This window comes from Zootoca vivipara, chromosome 16 (genome assembly GCF_965207765.1).
Source record: "Zootoca vivipara chromosome 16, rZooViv2.hap1.1, whole genome shotgun sequence".
NCBI lineage: Eukaryota > Metazoa > Chordata > Lepidosauria > Squamata > Lacertidae > Zootoca > Zootoca vivipara.
The window spans coordinates 38,460,392-38,478,756 of record NC_142599.1 but is presented as its reverse complement, the minus strand read 5'-3'; the positions used below and the strand labels follow the sequence as shown (position 1 = coordinate 38,478,756).

Below are 18,365 nucleotides of genomic sequence, written 5' to 3'. Positions count from 1 at the left end.
AACTGTGGCTCTGACCCTCTGTGCAGCTTGCTGCATTTTACAGGCTGCAACCTTTCTGCAAAAACTCAGTCCTAAACTCAATTCTTTACTCCATCTCAAAATTCTCCTTTGTGTTCAAAACTAACTCTGGGTCCCATTTTCTGTGTGGCACACTCTCTTCTCTCTCTGGCTTTCCTGATACACGACAGGTCCTGATTGGCTGGAGGTTCCAGGTACTTGGGGGGGGGGGTCAGCTGAAAGGAGTCCGTGGGATAAAGGAAGGCGATGAGGATGGTGCAGGGAGGAGGAGACCAGAAAAAACTGGAGGAAACAGAACAGGATTTGGAGACCCCGTTTTTCATACTCTTTTGGGGAAGATCGGAGGAAGGGAGCCAGTGGCTGAGTTGGTCTGAGAGGGTGCCCTATGTGAAGGGCTGACAAGAGGAAGGTGACACAAGCGAGCTGAAGTGTCCAAGCAGCCAGGAGTACAATGACAAGAAGTGACTGAAGTCCCTTGAGGAAGAAAATGTGCTTCACCTGAGATTGCAACATACAGTGTGTTTGTGGGTGCAAAGACGTATGTCCTAAAGTAGGAGTGAGTCAAGAAAATATTCCAAATACATTAAAAGGAACACAATGAACATTACCCAAACTGAAGCCGAGTCAAAAGAAAGCAAAGCGGCAACTTGAGAGAAGGAGGAGGCTGACAGGATCGGTAATTGATTGGAACACATTATATTGCAGTCGGATGGAGTCTCAGTGGCTAGGAATGTTCAGCGGAGGTGGGCTATACTTAGGCAAATTAGTGATGCTGCATCAATATATTTGCTCCAAGTGCAGAGAGAAACTGTATAAAAGGGCTCAGCGCGTAGGGCTTTTCCACCAGTGCTTTTGAAGATATTTTTTCTGCTACTCAGCTTCTTCAGCTTTTGGTAAGCTCATTTTAAGTAAATTGATTACTAGAGCAAAGAAGGTAGCAACTGATTTACCGTGGGGCAGTTATTTACTGGGGGTTATTTTCAACAAACTTCCTGCTGAGTTTCACATAGAAATCAGATTTGGGAAGAGACCTTCAAATCTTTACATGCAGTTCCCTGTGCCACTGGCATTGTTTTTGGCTCAAACAGAAATCCCACTTCTAATAGGACTTCTGAAATGTGGAGCTGGGCACCCTCAGGGATGAAGTTAGATGAGGGAGAAGAGGATCTCTTCCTGCTTAGAGATCAGAGCAGGGAAGGGGAAGATGTCCTGTTCTGGATCAGCTAAAGCAGGGGTGGGGAACCTATGGTCCTCCATATGTAAAGCAACTCCCACCTCCTCTGGCCTTGGCCAATGTTGGCTGCTGGGGCTGCTGGGAGTTGTAGTTCCACAAGCTCTGCAGGGCGAACAGTCCCCATTCCTGCTGTAGAAACAACACTCAACTAGATGGGCCAAAAGTCTGACGCCAGAAGAGGAAGGATCCTGCAGGGCCAGTGTGTGTGTTGAATTTCAGGAGGGAGGGGGAGAGGGAGAAGGGTCAGAGAGAGACAGAGAACTTGTCAAATAGGGGGTGGGGGGGTCAGTATTTTAATGTTTTACCATCGTTCACCTTACTGTCCCAGGCCTGGCTGCAACAACTAAAAATCAACATTAAATTAATCTTTTATATCTTTCGTTATCTGAACTGCCTCCTTCCTGGAAGTGCATTCTTTAAGTCATAATATAGGAATCTCAATCTAAAAGCTGAAAAGAATGAGGAACTCCCTCCTCCCTGTCTGACAAATATTTCTTTGGTTATCTGAGATATAATGTCTCATTTCCCCGGTTTTCACGCGTTTCTGAAAGGAGCCTTGAAAACGTATCATTTCAGAGTATCCAAGATTCTTGCAAGATGTCCAGTGTCAGCGATATCACCCCCGCTATGGAGATGGAGATACAATTGGCCATAAAAAGATTTCTTGATGCAGCGACCATTAGAATCGTTGTACACCACAGAATGTAAAGCCCGAAATTGGCAGCTGAGGCAAGAAACCTGGGAAGCAAGCCTCAGTTCACTGAGCCAGAATTAGCAGAAGATCTGCACATTGTCCATGGAGAGATTCTTGCCTGGGGCCCTTTTTGGCTAGCTGGTCAGGGCAAAGGGAAGGTCTGTGGAGAACCTCCCTCCCTCCCTCCCTCGTGCTTGTCCAATTCAACGACCTCCTTTTAATGGGTGTTGTGGTTTCCTTTAATCTCTTCTCCTGCTTGAACTGTTGATCACAGAGAATCTCTTGCTCCCAACAGATCAGAACTGGCAGGCTGGCTGTGTGTGTGTGTGTGTTTCCTGGTCTGGATCTCGTTGGCCTTTGTTTGAAAGATCAGGTGTACAACATGGGAGCTCCATGGGCCCATCCCCCCTCCCCCTTCTGGGATGCTCCATTCATGGCTGATGTCTTTGTCTTGATTTGCAAAGCTTTGGCCAGTGCACCCACTCAGAGCTCTGATTCCAGAATCCCAGCACCCTTAGCAATCTTATGGGGCCAGTGTCCTTTGCAGGAGAAAATGTGCCCCACATGCGATTGCAACATCCAGTGTATTTGTAGGTACAGAGCCATATGTCCTAAACGAAGACTGAGTCAAGAAAATGTCGCAAAACCCATTAAAAGGAATGCGAAGAACATTGCCCAAGGTGAAGCCGAGTGAAAAGAAAGCAAAGCGGTGCCTTGAGAGAAGGAGGAGGCTGACAGGACAGGTAATTGATTGGAACACATTATATTGAAGTCGGATGGAGTCTCAGTGCCTAGGAACGTTCATCCCCAAAAGCGGAGGTGGGCTATACTTAGCCAAATTAGTGATGCTGCACCAAAGAATTCGCTCCAAGTGCAGAGAGAAACTGTATAAAAGGGCTCAGCGCATAGGGCTTTTCCACCAGTGCTTTTGAAGATCTCCTCTCTTCACCTGTTCAGCTTCTTCAGCTTTTGGTAGGTAAGTTCCTTTTAAGTAAATCAATTTGTAGAGCAGAGAAGGTAGGAAGTGACTAGCTATGGGCACTGCTTTTTTCTTGGGGGACACACACGCCTAAACATTTTGTGAATCTAAAGGGAGAAGAAAATTTTTGTTTCTTCTCTAGCATGGTGAATCGTGAGTTCCGGTGCTACCCCCGATGGCTGCCTCATTTCCTGTCACGCTGTTTCCCGAGTCTCAGATGGAATGAGAGTACCCCTAAATATTTTTAAAGACAAAAGCACAGGCTATGGGGCAGATATTTATTGGGGGTGATATAAGCAAAAATCTGCCCTTATGGGGTTCTCCATCGGTTGGAGAATATAACAGAGGCCAACCAGAGAATTTTTAGAAGCAAAGCCTTCCCACAGGAGAGCAGGGAAGGAACCCAGAACAAAAGAGAACCTCCACTTTTATCAGTTTTCCCATCACCAGGAAACAACCCCAAAATACATCATTCCTACATCTCAGCTAGGTAATCAATACCTCACAAAAAGGGAGGGTTCAAGGTAGAAATCTGAGCACCTTTGACACCTGTCCTAGTCCTCCTCTCACCCCTCCCAGGTGTGAATTCCTAAACACAAAGAGAAATTAACAGTTTCCTAAAAGTTGATCACTATCTTTTGTTCAGAAGAGTCTTCCATTGTAAATGAGATGGCTAGCAGTCTGGCACCATTGATGGGGAAATGTCCAGTTGGCAGAGCCTCCGGCTTACAGGATTATGGCTCCCAAGTTGATAGCCATGTGGAAATGTGTGTGTGATTATGGTCAGAGAGAGTCAGTCAGGCCTGTCTTCCTGTACTGCTTCAGACATGTGCCTGTACATTCATGTACATGTCTATGAACAATTATTATATATATACAGTGGTACCTCTACTTACGAATTTAATGCGTTCCGAACGCACATTCGTAAGTCGAAAAAATTGTAAGTCGAATCCCATAGGAATGCATTGGGAGAAAAAATTCGTAAGTCGAAGCAACCCTATCTAAAAATCCGTAAGTAGAAAAAAATCCTATCTAAACCACATCCAAGATGGCGGACGGAGCTCCGTTCGTAAGTAGAAACATTCGTAAGTAGAGTTATTCGTAAGTAGAGGTACCACTGTATGTGTGTGTGTGTGTGTGTGTGTGTGTGTGTGTATACATATATATATATATATATATATATATATATATATATATATATATATATATATAACCTTAAAATTCTTACAACAATCCCCCTTTTGAGGCTTAATTTTTGGAACAAAAATTATTGCCTCACATTCATTATTAACCCTGTTTATTGGAAATGGACGTCTTTGTGTAAATCTGAAAGTCTTGCATGTCAGATCCCTTTAGGCTATTTGGAAGTGTAGTAATGCACATAGCTGGACATAGGATATCACATAAAATAACACATGTTGCATTTTGTTACTAAAATTACTTATAGCATTCTAGCATGTTGAGAGAAACATTTTTCTCAATAGTGGTCTATGCTTTACATTTATCAGGAAGGTTCAGCAATGACTAAAAATGCATTCTCCTTTGTTTCTGCCTCTTTTTGTGTGTTCTCAGGTGTCAAAGCTAGTTTTCTGGTCTCACACCTCCAACATACTCACAGCAACAACTCCAGGCGAAATCCCCTTTGGGCTTTTCTTTTGACCATCTCGCCTTGTCCCTGGCATAAGGTTTGGACACGTCGTGAGAGAAATGTCTTTGCCTTTGCCTTCGAGGGGATTGGATTATAATTCATCCGCTGTGAATGAGATTGTCATGGGGACTTATATAACTCTGAGGCCTGTTGTTGAAGGTAATAAATAGTCTCGTGGTCACGAGGATTTGGGTTCAAGGTTATTCATCATTGGGTCTGTAGTAACATCTGTAGAAAGAATATCCTGTAAGGGGCAGGGTTTGGGGTACTTAAGGACACAGTTAGAAGGAGGAAGGGCCAAAGGCCAAAGAGAAGACATGTGGAAATGTGTGTGTGATTCTGGTCAGAGAGAATCAAAATGGTGACATGCAATTCCTTTTGCCACTGGCATTGTTTTGGGCTCAAACAGAAATCCCACTTCTAATAGGACTTCTGAAATGTGGAGCTGGGCACTCTCAGGGATGGAGCTAGATGAGGCTGAAGAATGAGGGTGAAGAATGAGGATCTCTTCCTGCTTAGAGATCAGAGCAGGGAAGCGGAAGATGTCCTGTTCTGGTTCTGATCATGCTTTGTTTGAAAGATCAGCTCCGGGTAATGGCAGGATCCCTGGACCCATTTTTCTCCCTCTGGGAATCTCAGGCCAGTGCCCCACCTTCATCTTCTTCTGAGAAAGGTGCTGTGCCATTGCCACATGATATGCCCACGTCACATCTTGACGGGAGGACTGATGCGAGTTTAGGCAGAGCTGCCTTCCTGCAGCCACCCTTGCCTTCTCTTGGGTGACGCAGGTCAGGGAGGGAGAGATGCCCAGCTGAACTCCTGGGAAGTCCATCCCACTGACAGCTAAAGCAGGGGTGGGGAACCTATGGTCCTCCAGATGTAAAACAACTCCCACCTCCTCTGGCCTTGGCCAATGTTGGCAGCTGGGGCTGCTGGGAGTTGTAGTTCCACAAGCTCTGGAAGGCAAACAGTCCACATTCCTGCTGTAGAAACACCACTATTTTAATGTTTTACCATCATTCACCGTACTGTCCCTGCCTGGCCTGGCTGCAACAATTAAATATCAACATTAAATTAATCTTTTATATCTTTCGTTATCTGAACTGTCTCCTTCCTGGATGTGCATTCTTTAAGTCATAATAGAGAAATCTCAATCTAAAAGCTGAAAAGAATGAGGAACTCCCTCCTCCCTGTCTGACAAATATTTCTTTGGTTATCTGAGAGATGGCCCTGCTGTAGAAACAACACTCAACTAGTTGGGCCAACAGTGTGACCCCCGAAGAGGAAGGATCCTGCAGGGCCAGTGTGTGAGAGAAGAATGTTGAATTTCAGGAGGGAGGGGGAGAGGGAGAAGGATCAGAGAGAGACAGCTTGTCAAATAGGGGTGGGGGGCATGGCTGCAACAATTAAAAACTATTATCAAATTAATCTTTTATTCCTTTGGTTATCTGAGAGATTATGTCTTATCTGAGAGATTATGTTTTCACGTTTTTCTGAAAGTGTCCTTGAAAACGTATCATTTCAGAGGCTGTAAGAGACTTTGAAGAATGGCGGGCGCCTTCCCCCTATGTAGCACTAATTCTTGCCATATCGGAAAGAATCCAAATCAACCGTCCCCGCTAGTTGTCTTCGAGGATTCACTTCTGCTTCTTCCTTTGATACTTACGGATGGTCTCACGTTTTGAACAGAATGCAAGGTAGTCATGCCACTCACCATTTGGGCCTCGTTCAGATTCGTCCACTTTTCTGATCCTAATGTAAAGCCCCAAACTGACATCTGAGACAAGAAACCTCGGTATGGTTTGAGTCCTTGAGGGCCAGGAAGTCCGAAATGCTGAGCGCTCACGATGCAAACTATCCATGGCTGCCAACACATCATCTTTGCTCTGCAACACACTTTTCCCTTACAAATCTTCCTTCCTTCTCTGCTGAGTGTATCTTTCCTCCATTTATGCCAAGCAAGGCTCAGTTTGCTTAGCCAGAATTGGCAGAAGATCTGCACATCTTCCATGGAGAGGTTCTTGTCTGGGGCCCTTTTTGGCCAACTGGTCAGGGCAAAGGGAAGGTCTGGGGAGAACCTCCCTCCCTCCCTCCCTCCCTCCCTCCCTCGTGCTTGTCCAATTCAACAACCTCTTTTATGAGTGTTTTGGTTTCCTTTAATCTCTCAATGTGGAATCTCTTCTCCTGCTTGAACTGTTGATCACAGAGAATGTTCCCTCCTTCCTTCCTAGCCATTAAAGCTTCACTGCAGCATCACAGAGGCCTCTTGTGTGTTTTTCTCCAGCTTTACTGGTTCTCAGCTCACCTTTCATGAAGTGCAACTGGCAATCGCAAATATGTTTCCTTGATATGTCTCTCATCCTGTCCTACACCCGTCTCTCCTAACCTCTATTAGCTTCTCCTACCTGAAAGTCCCTGCAAAGATAGGCACCGCTCAGTTTGAAGGAGGGATTCCCATCTACTCCTTGGAAGCTGTTTCTGTAGTGCCAAGGTGTCCAGTCGTGATGAAGTCAACAGAAAGAGGACTTTTCTGAGATTAGTTTTTACTGTTGCCAAGAATGGGGTTAGGGGAGTTGAGTTTATTTTGCATTTAAAGTTGAATTTATCCAATTCACAATTTGCAAGTTGACATAATAGCCAAAACATGGCACCCTTCGAAATACACACTTGTATGAATATGTGATGCTATTCCCCAAGGAAGCAATATTTTGAAGAAATATATCAGTGGACTTTGATTGCAAAATTCCATGCCGAAATGTGGTGGATTAGGAGAATTTGCACTGATGCTTATGAATTTTCACAAGACTTAAAAAATAAATAAATCAAAAACTGCTGCAGACATGAAGAGAGCTGAATTCACATTTGGAAACAGTGAGAAACTGAGATATCTAAAATTGACAGTTTGGAGGGACAAGCTTTCCGAAGCTGTAACCAGAAGATCAGGACAATATTCAACCTTCACATACTATGTTCCAAAAGGTATCTTGCATGTCAGGTTATTCTTTTATTATAATCAAGGTGGCAACCCAGGATTCAAACGCTCCAATAAGATTCTAGTACCGTGAATAATTAACAGAGCTATCCTGAAATCCTACCCCCTTCTCACATTTCCCTGATTAACACTACAAAGCATGTGAACAGGAGCAGAAGCAGGAAATTGTAAAAGCAGTAAAACACACACAGGAACCTGTGAGAGATAGCAGATCTACATCAAAGGCACTTTGGGAGGATGTTGCCAGAGAGGAATGCAGAATGCCCTTTTGGCCAAACAGACACCAAATGTTTTACAGCCAGGCAGGAAACAAATGGCAACAGATGCCTGTCTCTTGCAAACTGGACTGAAACATGCTTGCAAGGTAGAAGATCATGGAGTATACACACATCCCACAGGATCCCAACTAAGAAACCACACATTCTATAACCCAGGCGGGAGTAGTCTGTCCAGTTGGAGCCACCAGCTCAGAACATCCTCCTCAAACCACTCATAAAGTTATAAATGCATGATTCCCTGAATCAACCCCTGAGATGCGGTCACTACATGATCCCTACATGCCACCTTTTTTTTTGTTGTTTCTTGTGCTAGGGAAGATACCCAGAGCACTTAGAAAAGAAGGGGTGTTGCATCCTCATCACATTCCTGCAAATGCTGTTTGAATAACATAGAGATCCGAGAGATTCCTGAGGTAGATTGAGAAAAACACAAGGGCATGAAGAAAGAGGGAACATCAAATACTAACTAAAATTAATAACTCATATGTGATCATAAATTCTAACTAAGCAACCTTAGAAAACCTAGCAATCCTAAAATATGCAATTACCCATAATAGCAAGATTATAAATGCATGATTCCCTGAATCAACCCCTGAGATGCGGTCACTACATGATCCCTACAGGAACACATTACATTGCAGTCGGATGGAGTCTCAGTGGCTAGGAATGTTCAGCCCAAAAAGTGAAGGTGGGCTATAATTATCCAAATTAGTGGTGCTGTGTAGCATCCCAGGGATTTATTGTAAGAAATCATAGATTTATAATCATGTGCATGGTTGAAGAGGATGACCCGAGTTTCATAGCTCACTAGGTCAGACTTTTTCCACCTGGGTTATAGGATGTATGGCTTGTGATATAAGCTCCTTGGGATGCTTGTATTCTCCATTTCTCTGTACCTGGTAAATCACGTTTCAACCTAAGATGCAAGACACAAGCCATTTGGCTAGGCATTTGTCTCACATGCTTACTACAGATCTGGCCAAAAGGGCATCTGCCATTCCTCTTTTCTTTCTGTAAACATGCCTTTGATGTAGATCCTAGAGGTGGATCCTAGAGGCAGATCCTAGAGGCAGTGATCTACCCCCTTTTGGGGGGTTCAGGTCAAAGTTATTGAGCTTTTTCTAGGGAGGGGGATCACTGTTGGGCTTCTTCTAGGGGAGCCAAACTTGTTGAGCTTCCTTGGGGGAAGCCAATGATCTACCACAGATGTCCAGTGATCTACCGGTAGATCACGATCTACCTGTTGGACGTGCCTGGTCTAAAGGAAGAGGGAGCTTCTTGCATGCCCAACCTGAGAAGATCACTAGAATTCAGCACAGACAGGGAGAGAAGGAGAACAGGCAAAGAGAGTTGGCCTTAGGGCTTTTTATACCAATAATAATAATACTTTAAGTTACTACCTGTCCTTGCTTAAAATAATGCCCAGCAGTCAAATACATTTTCATCTGTTTGGCAATCTGAACATATTTTTGAAAATGATTCATTTCAGATTCCCCAACATTCCTTCAAGATGTCCAGTGCCAACGTTGGAGCAAGTCTTAAGATTCCCATGCCACAACCCATGATACTACGTCCTGGTGGGCTACTTTTTTACAGATATAAGATCGAAGTCGACTTCGAGGAAGGAAGTTTTTGACATTGGACCAAACACCCTCAGAAGTTTGTGGATTCTGCTTCATTGGAGATTTTAAAGCAGAGACTGAATGGCCCCCTGCCATAGTTGAGATTCCTGCTTTTCCGGGGTTGGATTTGAAAACCCTTGGGGTAATTCCAACTCTACGATTGTATGATTCTACATTTCTATGATTCTTCCGCACAACGATTTTCAAATGTGTTTCTTAGGAGAAAGTGTGAATAAAGATCAGCATATTAGTGAAAAAAACACGCAAGATTTTAGCTAAGGTTTCTGTTATGTAATCAAGCCATCAATTCCAGCATGGTCTAAATTATATAAAAAGCAAGGGCTGCATGATCAAGCTTTCTTTAGCGCCTCAGCCCTTGCTTTTCCCCCGCAGTACCAATTGCAGTCATCAGCAGTCGTTAACAGCCATCAACAGGTTTACTAGTCCTATCAGCCCATCACCCATTCCCACCCACCACCCACCCTCTGTATATACATAAGGGTCTGGCTCTTCTGTTTCAAGTGTATCTGACGAAGTGTGCATGCACACGAAAGCTCATACCAAAATAAAAACTTAGTTGGTCTTTAAGGTGCTACTGAAGGAATTTTTTTATTTTGCTTCGACTCAGACCAACATGGCTACCTACCTGTAATTAAAAAACAAAATATCCTATACTGTACTAGCAACAAATAAACCAATAGAAACCAATAACAGCAAGAATAATAACAATAATAGACAGTTTACAGTTATAGCCATATTAAAGTAACCACCAACCCCAACTAAACATTTAACCAACATCAACCTGACAAAAAGAAAACAGAGGAACCAAAATTAGAACCGTTTAAAACATTTTGAAACATTTTAGCCAGTTGCCCCAACCCAAGAGTTGTTCCAGCAATGTCCCTCCGGCCTCCAGGAGCCTCTTTTAGGAAGGACATAAAGTGGCTTCAAATCAGTGTGAAGGTAAGTACAAATGTTCATCCATGAGTACAAGGGAATCATACAAAAATGTGTATTTTGGGTCTATGGACCAGAATAAAATTGTGTGTGTGTGTGTGTGTGTGTGTGTAATTTTTTTAAAAAACCAAAAAAATAGATGTTCATCCATGAGTACAAGGGAATCATACAAAAATGAAAATTTTGAAATGCATCCCCCTGCAACCCCCCAGGAAAAAGCAGTGCCCATAGTAAATCACATTCTACCTTCCCCGCTCTATGAATCGATTAATAATAATAATAATAATAATAATAATAATAATAATAAATTATTTATACCCCGCCCTCCCCAGTCAAAACCGGGCTCCGGGCGGCTAACACCAATAAAATTACAATAAAACATAAAAAGCAATTAATTAAAATACAGATTAAAATACAATATTAAAATTTAAGATTTACTTAAAAGGAACTTACCAAAAGCTGAAGAAGCTGAGCAGCCGAAAGGAAGAGATCTTCAAAAGCACTGGTGGAAAAGCCCTATGCGCTGAGCCCTTTTATACAGTTTCTCTCTGCACTTTGAGCGAATATATTGGTGCAGCATCACTAATTTGGCTAAGTATAGCCCACCTCCGCTTTTGGGGATGAACGTTCCTAGCCACTGAGACTCCATCCGACTGCAATGTAATGTGTTCCAAGAAGTTATTGGTCATTTCATCCTCCTGCTTTGCTTTCTTTTGACCCGGCTTCAATTTCAATCAATTCTCAGTGCATTGCTGTCTCCCTGCATTCACAGGACCTCTCACCAAGGACGTCTACTGCACACAATTGCACACAATAGTACCAGTGGCCACAGGACCTTTTGCCCTCACAATGCTGCCGTTCCCAACACCCCTAAGCGTCTACAGTGCCCAGAGTTCTATGAAGGGGAACAGATGCTTCTGATGTGTTTTAAAGAAGTGGTCTGTATGTAGGTTATGCTCCACAGATGATGCTTCCAAAGCCTGGAGGATTCAAGAGAACACAGAGAACATCATCCAAGGTGAAGCTGAGCCAAAATTAAGCAAAGCAGGTTCCCGAGCCAAGGTGTAACCTGACATGCAAGATACCTTTTGGAACATAGTATGTGAAGGTTGAATATTGTCCTGATCTTCTGGTAACAGCTTAGGAAAGCTTGTCCCTTCAAACTGCCAATTTTAGATATCTCAGTTTCTCACTGTTTCGAAATGTGAATTCAGCTCTCTTCATGTTTGCAGCAGTTTGTGATTTATTTATTTGTTAAGTCTTGTGAAAATTCATAAGCATCAGTGCAAAATTCTCCTAATTCCCCACATTTCAACCTGGAATTTTGCAGTGAATGTCCACTGATATAATGCACATTTCTATGTTAACCAAATTCACTAATGTATTCATTTTATGCACTCTTTCATCTTAACATATGGGGGGGTTTTCTTCAAAATATTGCTTGCTTGGGGAATAGCATCACAAATTCACACAAGTATGTACAGTCATACCTCAGTTTACGTACACCTGGTTTGAGTATTTTCAGTTTAAGTACTCCATGGACCCGTCTGGAATCAATTAATCCACTTTCCTTTACTTTCAATGGGAAAGTTCGCTTCAGGTAAAGGACGTCTGGAACCAATTGTGTTTGTAAACCGAGGTACCACTGTATTTTGAAGGGTGCCCTGTCAACTTGCAAATTGTGAATTGGATAAATTCAACTATAAAAGGAAAATAAACTCAACTCCCCTAACCCCATTCCTGGCAACAGTAAAAAGTAATCTCGGAAGAGTCCTCTTTCTGTTGACTTCATCACGACTGGACACCTTGGAACTGCAGAAACAGCTTCCAAGGAGTAGATGGGAATCCCTCCTTCAAACTGAGCGGTGCCTATCTTTGCAGGGACTTTCAGGTAGGAGAAGCTAATAGAGGTTAGGAGAGACGGGTGTAGGACAGGATGAGAGACATATCAAGGAAACATATTTGCGATTGCCAGTTGCACTTCATGAAAGGTGAGCTGAGAACCAGTAAAGCTGGAGAAAAACACACAAGAGGCCTCTGTGATGCTGCAGTGAAGCTTTAATGGCTAGGAAGGAAGGTGGGAACATTCTCTGTGATCAACAGTTCAAGCAGGAGAAGAGATTCCACATTGAGAGATTAAAGGAAACCAAAACACTCATAAAAGGAGGTTGTTGAATTGGACAAGCACAAGGGAGGGAGGGAGGGAGGGAGGGAGGGAGGGAGGGAGGGAGGGAGGGAGGGAGGGAGGGAGGTTCTCCCCAGACCTTCCCTTTGCCCTGACCAGCTGGCCAAAATGGGCCCCAGGCAAGAACCTCTCCATGGAGGATGTGCAGATCTTCTGCTAATTCTGGCTCAGTGAACTGAGGCTTGCTTCCCAGGTTTCTTGCCTCAGCTGCCAATTTCGGGCTTTACATTCTGTGGTGTACAACGATTCTAATGGTCGCTGCATCAAGAAATCTTTTTATGGCCAAATGTATCTCCATCTCCATAGCGGGGGTGATATCGCTGACACTGGACATCTTGCAAGAATCTTGGATACTCTGAAATGATACGTTTTCAAGGATACTTTCAGAAACACGTGAAAACCGGGGAAATAAGACATCATCTATCATATAACCAAAGAAATATTTGTCAGACAGGGAGGAGGGAGTTCCTCATTCTTTTCAGCTTTTAGATTGAGATTCCTATATTATGACTTAAAGAATGCACTTCCAGGAAGGAGACAGTTCAGATAATGAAAGATATAAAAGATTAATTTAATGTTGATTTTTAATTGTTGCAGCCAGGCCTGGGACAGTAAGGTGAACAATGGTAAAACATTAGATACTGACCCCCCCACCCCCATCTGACAAGCTGTCTCTCTCTGACCCTTCTCCCTCTCCCCCTCCCTCCTGAAATTCAACATTCTTCTCTCACACACTGGCCCCGCAGGATCCTTCCTCTTCTGGGGTCAGAGTATTGGTTCCTTTAGTTGAGTGTTGTTTCTACAGCAGGAATGGGGACTGTTCGCCTTCCAGAGCTTGTGGAACTACAACTCCCAGCAGCCCCAGCAGCCAGCATTGGCCAAGGCCAGAGGAGGTGGGAGTTGTTTTACATCTGGAGGACCATAGGTTCCCCACCCCTGCTTTAGCTGTCAGTGGAATTGACTTCCCAGGAGTTCAGCTGAGCATCTCTCCCTCCCTGACCCAAGAGAAGGAAAGGGTGGCTGCAGCAAGGCAGCTCTGCCTAAACTTGCACCAGTCCTCCCGTCAAGATGTAATGTGGGCATATCATGTGACAATGGCACAGCACCTTTCTCAGAAGAAGATGAAGATGGGGCACTGGCCTGAGATCCCAGAGGGAGAAAAATGGGTCCAGGGATCCTGCCATTACCTGGAGCTGATCTTTCAAACAAAGCACGACCGGATCCAGAACAGGACATCTTCCCCCTTCCCTGCTCTGATCTCTAAGCAGGAAGAGATCCTTGCAGGAGGTTGGACTGGATAGCCCTTGTGGTCTCTTCCAACTCTATGATTCCTCATTCTTCACCCTAATTTAACTCCATCCCTGAGACTGCCCAGCTCCACATTTCAAAAGTCCTATTAGAAGTGGGATTTCTGTTTGAGCCCAAAACAATGCCCGTGGCACAGGGAACTGCATGTAAAGATTTGAAGGTCTCTTCCCAAATCTGATTTCTATGTGAAACTCAGCAGGAAGTTTGTTGAAAATAACCCCCAGTAAATAACTGCCCCACGGTAAATCAGTTGCTACCTTCTTTGCTCTAGGAATCAATTTACTTAAAAGGAGCATACCAAAAGCTGAAGAAGCTGAGTAGCAGAAGAAATATCTTCAAAAGCACTGGTGTAAAAGCCCTACGTGCTGAGCCCTTTTATACAGTTTCTCTCTGCACTTGGAGCAAATATATTGATGCAGCATCACTAATTTGCCTAAGTATAGCCCACCTCCGCTGAACATTCCTAGCCACTGAGACTCCATCCGACTGCAATATCATGTGTTCCAATCAATTACTGATCCTGTCAGCCTCCTCCTTCTCTCAAGTTGCCGCTTCGCTTTCTTTTGACTCGGCTTCAGTTTGGGTAATGTTCATTGTGTTCCTTTTAATTTATTTGGAATATTTTCTTGACTCACCCCTACTTTAGGAAATACGTCTTTGCACCCACAAACACACTGTATGTTGCAATCTCAGGTGAAGCACATTTTCTTCCTTAAGGGACTTCAGTCACTTCTTGTCATTGTACTCCTGGCTGCATGGACACTTCAGCTCGCTTGTGTCACCTTCCTCTTGTTAGCCCTTCACATAGGGCACCCTCTCAGACCAACTCAGCCACTGGTTCCCTTCCTCTGATCTTCCCCAAATGAGTATGAACAAACGGGGTCTCCAAATCCTGGTCTGTTTCCTCCAGTTTTTTCTGGTCTCCTCCTCCCTGCACCATCCTCATCGACTTCCTTTATCCCACAGACTCCTTTCAGCTGACTCCCCCCCCCCAAGTACCTGGAACCTCCAGCCAATCAGGACCTGTCGTGTATCAGGAAAGCCAGAGAGAGAAGAGAGTGTGCCACACAGAAAATGGGACCCAGAGTTAGTTTTGAAGACAAAGGAGAATTTGAGATGGAGTAAAGAATTGAGTTTAGGACTGAGTTTTTGGAGAAAGGTTGCAGCCTGTAAAATGCAGCAAGCTGGACAGAGGGTCAGAGCCACAGTTAGGAACATGCTTGATTTCTGTTTGACTCTAACGATAATGTTAGTATGAGAGAAGGAAGAACCTGCTGGGATGTCTGTGCTGTAGGCCCCTCCATCATCGGCTCATGTTGCATCTATGTGCAAATAAACCATATGCCATGAAGTCGCCACTGTCCCTCATTTCCAAAGGAAACACAATTCCTAGTTCAGCGCTTGTAACCCCTTGGATCTGGCAGCACTCAGAGATTGAAGTGGCATGCAACAATATTTAGGTGAGCCCTGCATATACACAATTCCTGAGTTTGGTCCAGAAAGCAGGAATTTAGCCATACAGGCAGAGCTGCTCCTGTGTGGGATATTTCCTGGTCCTCAGGTGCGTTTTGAAGCTGAGAGGAGTCTATGGGAATAAAGGAAGTTGGCGAGGAAGGTGGGAGGAGGAGGAAAAAATGAAAAAGCTGTGGGGGAAACTGAGACCAAGATTTGTAGACTCTGTGTGTTATTCATACTTGCTTGGGGAAGATCAGTGCAAGGGAGCTGGTGGCTGAGTTGGTCTGAGGTCTGACAAGAGGCTGATGCGTCCAAGGAGCCGGGAGTACAATGGCGAGAAATAACCCAGGCCCCTCTGAATTAAGCAAAGTCCTTCCTTCTGTCTCTGCTCACAGGACTGCTCCCCAATTATTTGGGCTACAGATGTTTGCAGGGTCATTGTGAAAGCATAAGGCCTCAAATGTTTTTTCAATAACATTTTCATTGAAAGTTTTTTAATGCTTTAAACACTAAAACTCTAACTTATCTATACAAAAATACAAAACACAATCATATAGGAAAAAGAAAAAGAAAAAGAAAGACTAACTAAAAAGACCCTTTATGTCATACATGTCATATCATTCATCCCCACAGGCAGCAGCTCTTACCTGGACACTTTCCCGTTCTCCTACCTGTAGAGATGCTTCCTACCTTGCTGGCCCTGCAAAGACCTCCTGCCCTCAACTGCCTCCTTCCTGGATGAGCATTCTTTAAGTCATAATAAAGGTATCTCAATCCAAAAGCTGGAAAGAAAGAGGAACTCCCTCCTCCCTGTCTGACAAATATATTTATTTGATTATGTGAGAGATAATGTCCAGTTTCCGCAGTTCTCACGTGTTTCTGAAAGTATCCTTGAAAATGTATCATTACATATCATCAGGAATTTGGCTAACTATACCCCACCTCAGTTAACTCTTGATTTTACCAAAATGTTCCTAGCCATCTTCCCCCAACATTGAACCTTCACATACTATGTTCCAAAAGGTATGCTGCTTGTTAGGTTACACCTTGGCTCAGGAACCTGCTTTGCTTAAATTTGGCTCAGCATCACCTTGGATGATGTTCTCTGTGTTGGAATTCAGGGCGTTCTCTTGAATCCTCCAGGCGTTGGATGCATCATCTGTGGAGCATAACCTATATACAGACCACTTCTTTAAAACACACCGGAAGCATCTTTCCCCCTTCATAGAACTCTGGGCACTGTAGACTCTTAGGGGTGTTGGGAACGGCAGCCTTGTGAGGGCAAAATGTCCTGTGGCCACTGGTACTATTGTGTGCAATTGTGTGCAGTAGACGTCCTTGGTGAGAGGTCCTGTGAATGCAGGGAGACAGGAATGCATTGAGAATCGATTAAGCAGGGCCAGATTCAGGTCCGTGGATCTTCATTGCTCTTTGTGACCACAGACCCTGTTTGGCTGGAAGTTCCAGGTACTTGGGAGGAGAATCAGCTGAGAGGAGTCTGTGGGAATAAAGGAAGTTGGTGAGGAAGGTGCAGGGAGGAGGAGATCTTCCTTCCCTCTGGTGAAATCCAACCTTCTTCCATAAGAACATGAGAAGAGCCAGCTGGATCAGGCACAAGCCATCTCTTCCAACCTGTGGTTTCCCAGCAACTAATGTTCAGAAGCATTGCTGCCCCCAATTGTGGAGGGAAAGCATAACATTGTGGCTCCTCCTCCTCCTTTTTTAAATTTATTTTTCTAATCCTCTTTGAAAGCTGTAAGGGGAAGGGCTTACAGAGAACAGCCCCCCCCCCTCATCCGAAGCAGCCCGTCTCCCAGCAGTCACGAGAGCGAAGGGTCTGATGGAGGGAGTCAGGAAACGGAAAGCGAGTGCCAGACCTCTGGCAACATCCAGGGGCCCCTACTCCATAGGCAGGGAGAGAGGGAGGGGGAAAGAGAGAACAGGAATCAGTCAGACCAGAGGACCCCCCCCCCCCCAACGAAGGAATTGAGGAGGCAGAGAAAAGGGAGGCGCTTCACAGTTCCGATACTTTTATGTTGGTCTAAAACGTGGAGGGGGGCAGTGCAGGAATCTGACTGGAGCGAGTAGACAGGAAAACAGCAGCTCGTTACACTGTAAATAATGTGCACTAATAAAAGCTTCTGAAAGACAAGCATGTGGAAGGTCGTTACTCAAGAGTAGTCACAACAACCCTGACAAAAGCCATCCAAGTTGCTGGTCTTCACTGTCTCCCATGGGAGAGACTGGCACAGTATGACTCTGTTCTGTGTGAATAAGTCCTTTCTGTCCATATAACTGCCCCATAGTCAATCAGTTGCAAACCTCTTTGCTCTAGTAATCTTAATCTTAATCTTACTTAAAAGGAGCTTACCAAAAGCTGAAGAAGCCGAGCAGGTGAAGAGAGGAGATCTTCAAAAGCACTGGTGGAAAACCCTATGCGCTGAGCCCTTTTATACAGTTTCTCTCTGCGCTGGGAGCAAATATCTTGGTGCAGAACCACTAATTTGGCTAAGTATAGCCCACCTCCGCTTTTGGGGTGAATGTTCCTAGGTAGCCACTGAGACTCCATCCGACTGCAATGTTATGTGTTCCAAGAGGTTATTGGTCATGTCAGCCTCCTCCTTCTCTCAAGGCGCTGCTTTGCTTTCTTTTGACTCAGCTTCAATTTGGGTGATGTTCATTGTGTTCCTTTTAATGTGATTCAGGGCAATTTCTTGACTCAGCCCGGCTTTAGGACATACATCTTTGTACCTACAAACACACTGCCTGTTGCGCATATGGCTAAGGGTGATGGGAATCAGAGCTCATAGCGGAAATCACAGAACATTTTCCTCCCAAAGAATTCTGGGAGATGTAGCTCACCCCTCACAGAGCTATGTTTCCCAGCACCTGTAGCCATCTATAGGGACCCGAATCCTATGAGGCAGAAAATGGGCTTCACCTGCGATTGCAACAGACAGTGTGTTTGTAGGCGCAAAGACGTATTGTCCTAAAG

General features: G+C 44.3%; 3 long non-coding RNA genes across 3 annotated transcripts in view; 2 read left to right on the top strand and 1 right to left on the bottom strand.

Moving 5' to 3' along the window:
• Window positions 1-364: 364 nt before the first annotated feature.
• LOC148683205 (uncharacterized) overlaps window positions 365-18,365 on the top strand; it is a 33,922-nt gene continuing 15,921 nt past the window's right edge. The window contains exon 1 of the long non-coding RNA XR_015947440.1: window positions 365-911. This is a non-coding gene — a long non-coding RNA (uncharacterized LOC148683205). The remainder of the gene's footprint in view (window positions 912-18,365) is intronic.
• On the top strand, window positions 9,113-12,182 carry LOC148683208 (uncharacterized). The gene is made up of 2 exons (XR_015947439.1): window positions 9,113-9,607; window positions 11,195-12,182. It is a non-coding gene; the product is annotated as an uncharacterized LOC148683208 (long non-coding RNA).
• LOC148683207 (uncharacterized) lies at window positions 12,463-14,355 on the bottom strand. The gene is made up of 2 exons (XR_015947438.1): window positions 14,214-14,355; window positions 12,463-12,962 (listed from the first exon to the last, which is right to left on the bottom strand). It is a non-coding gene; the product is annotated as an uncharacterized LOC148683207 (long non-coding RNA).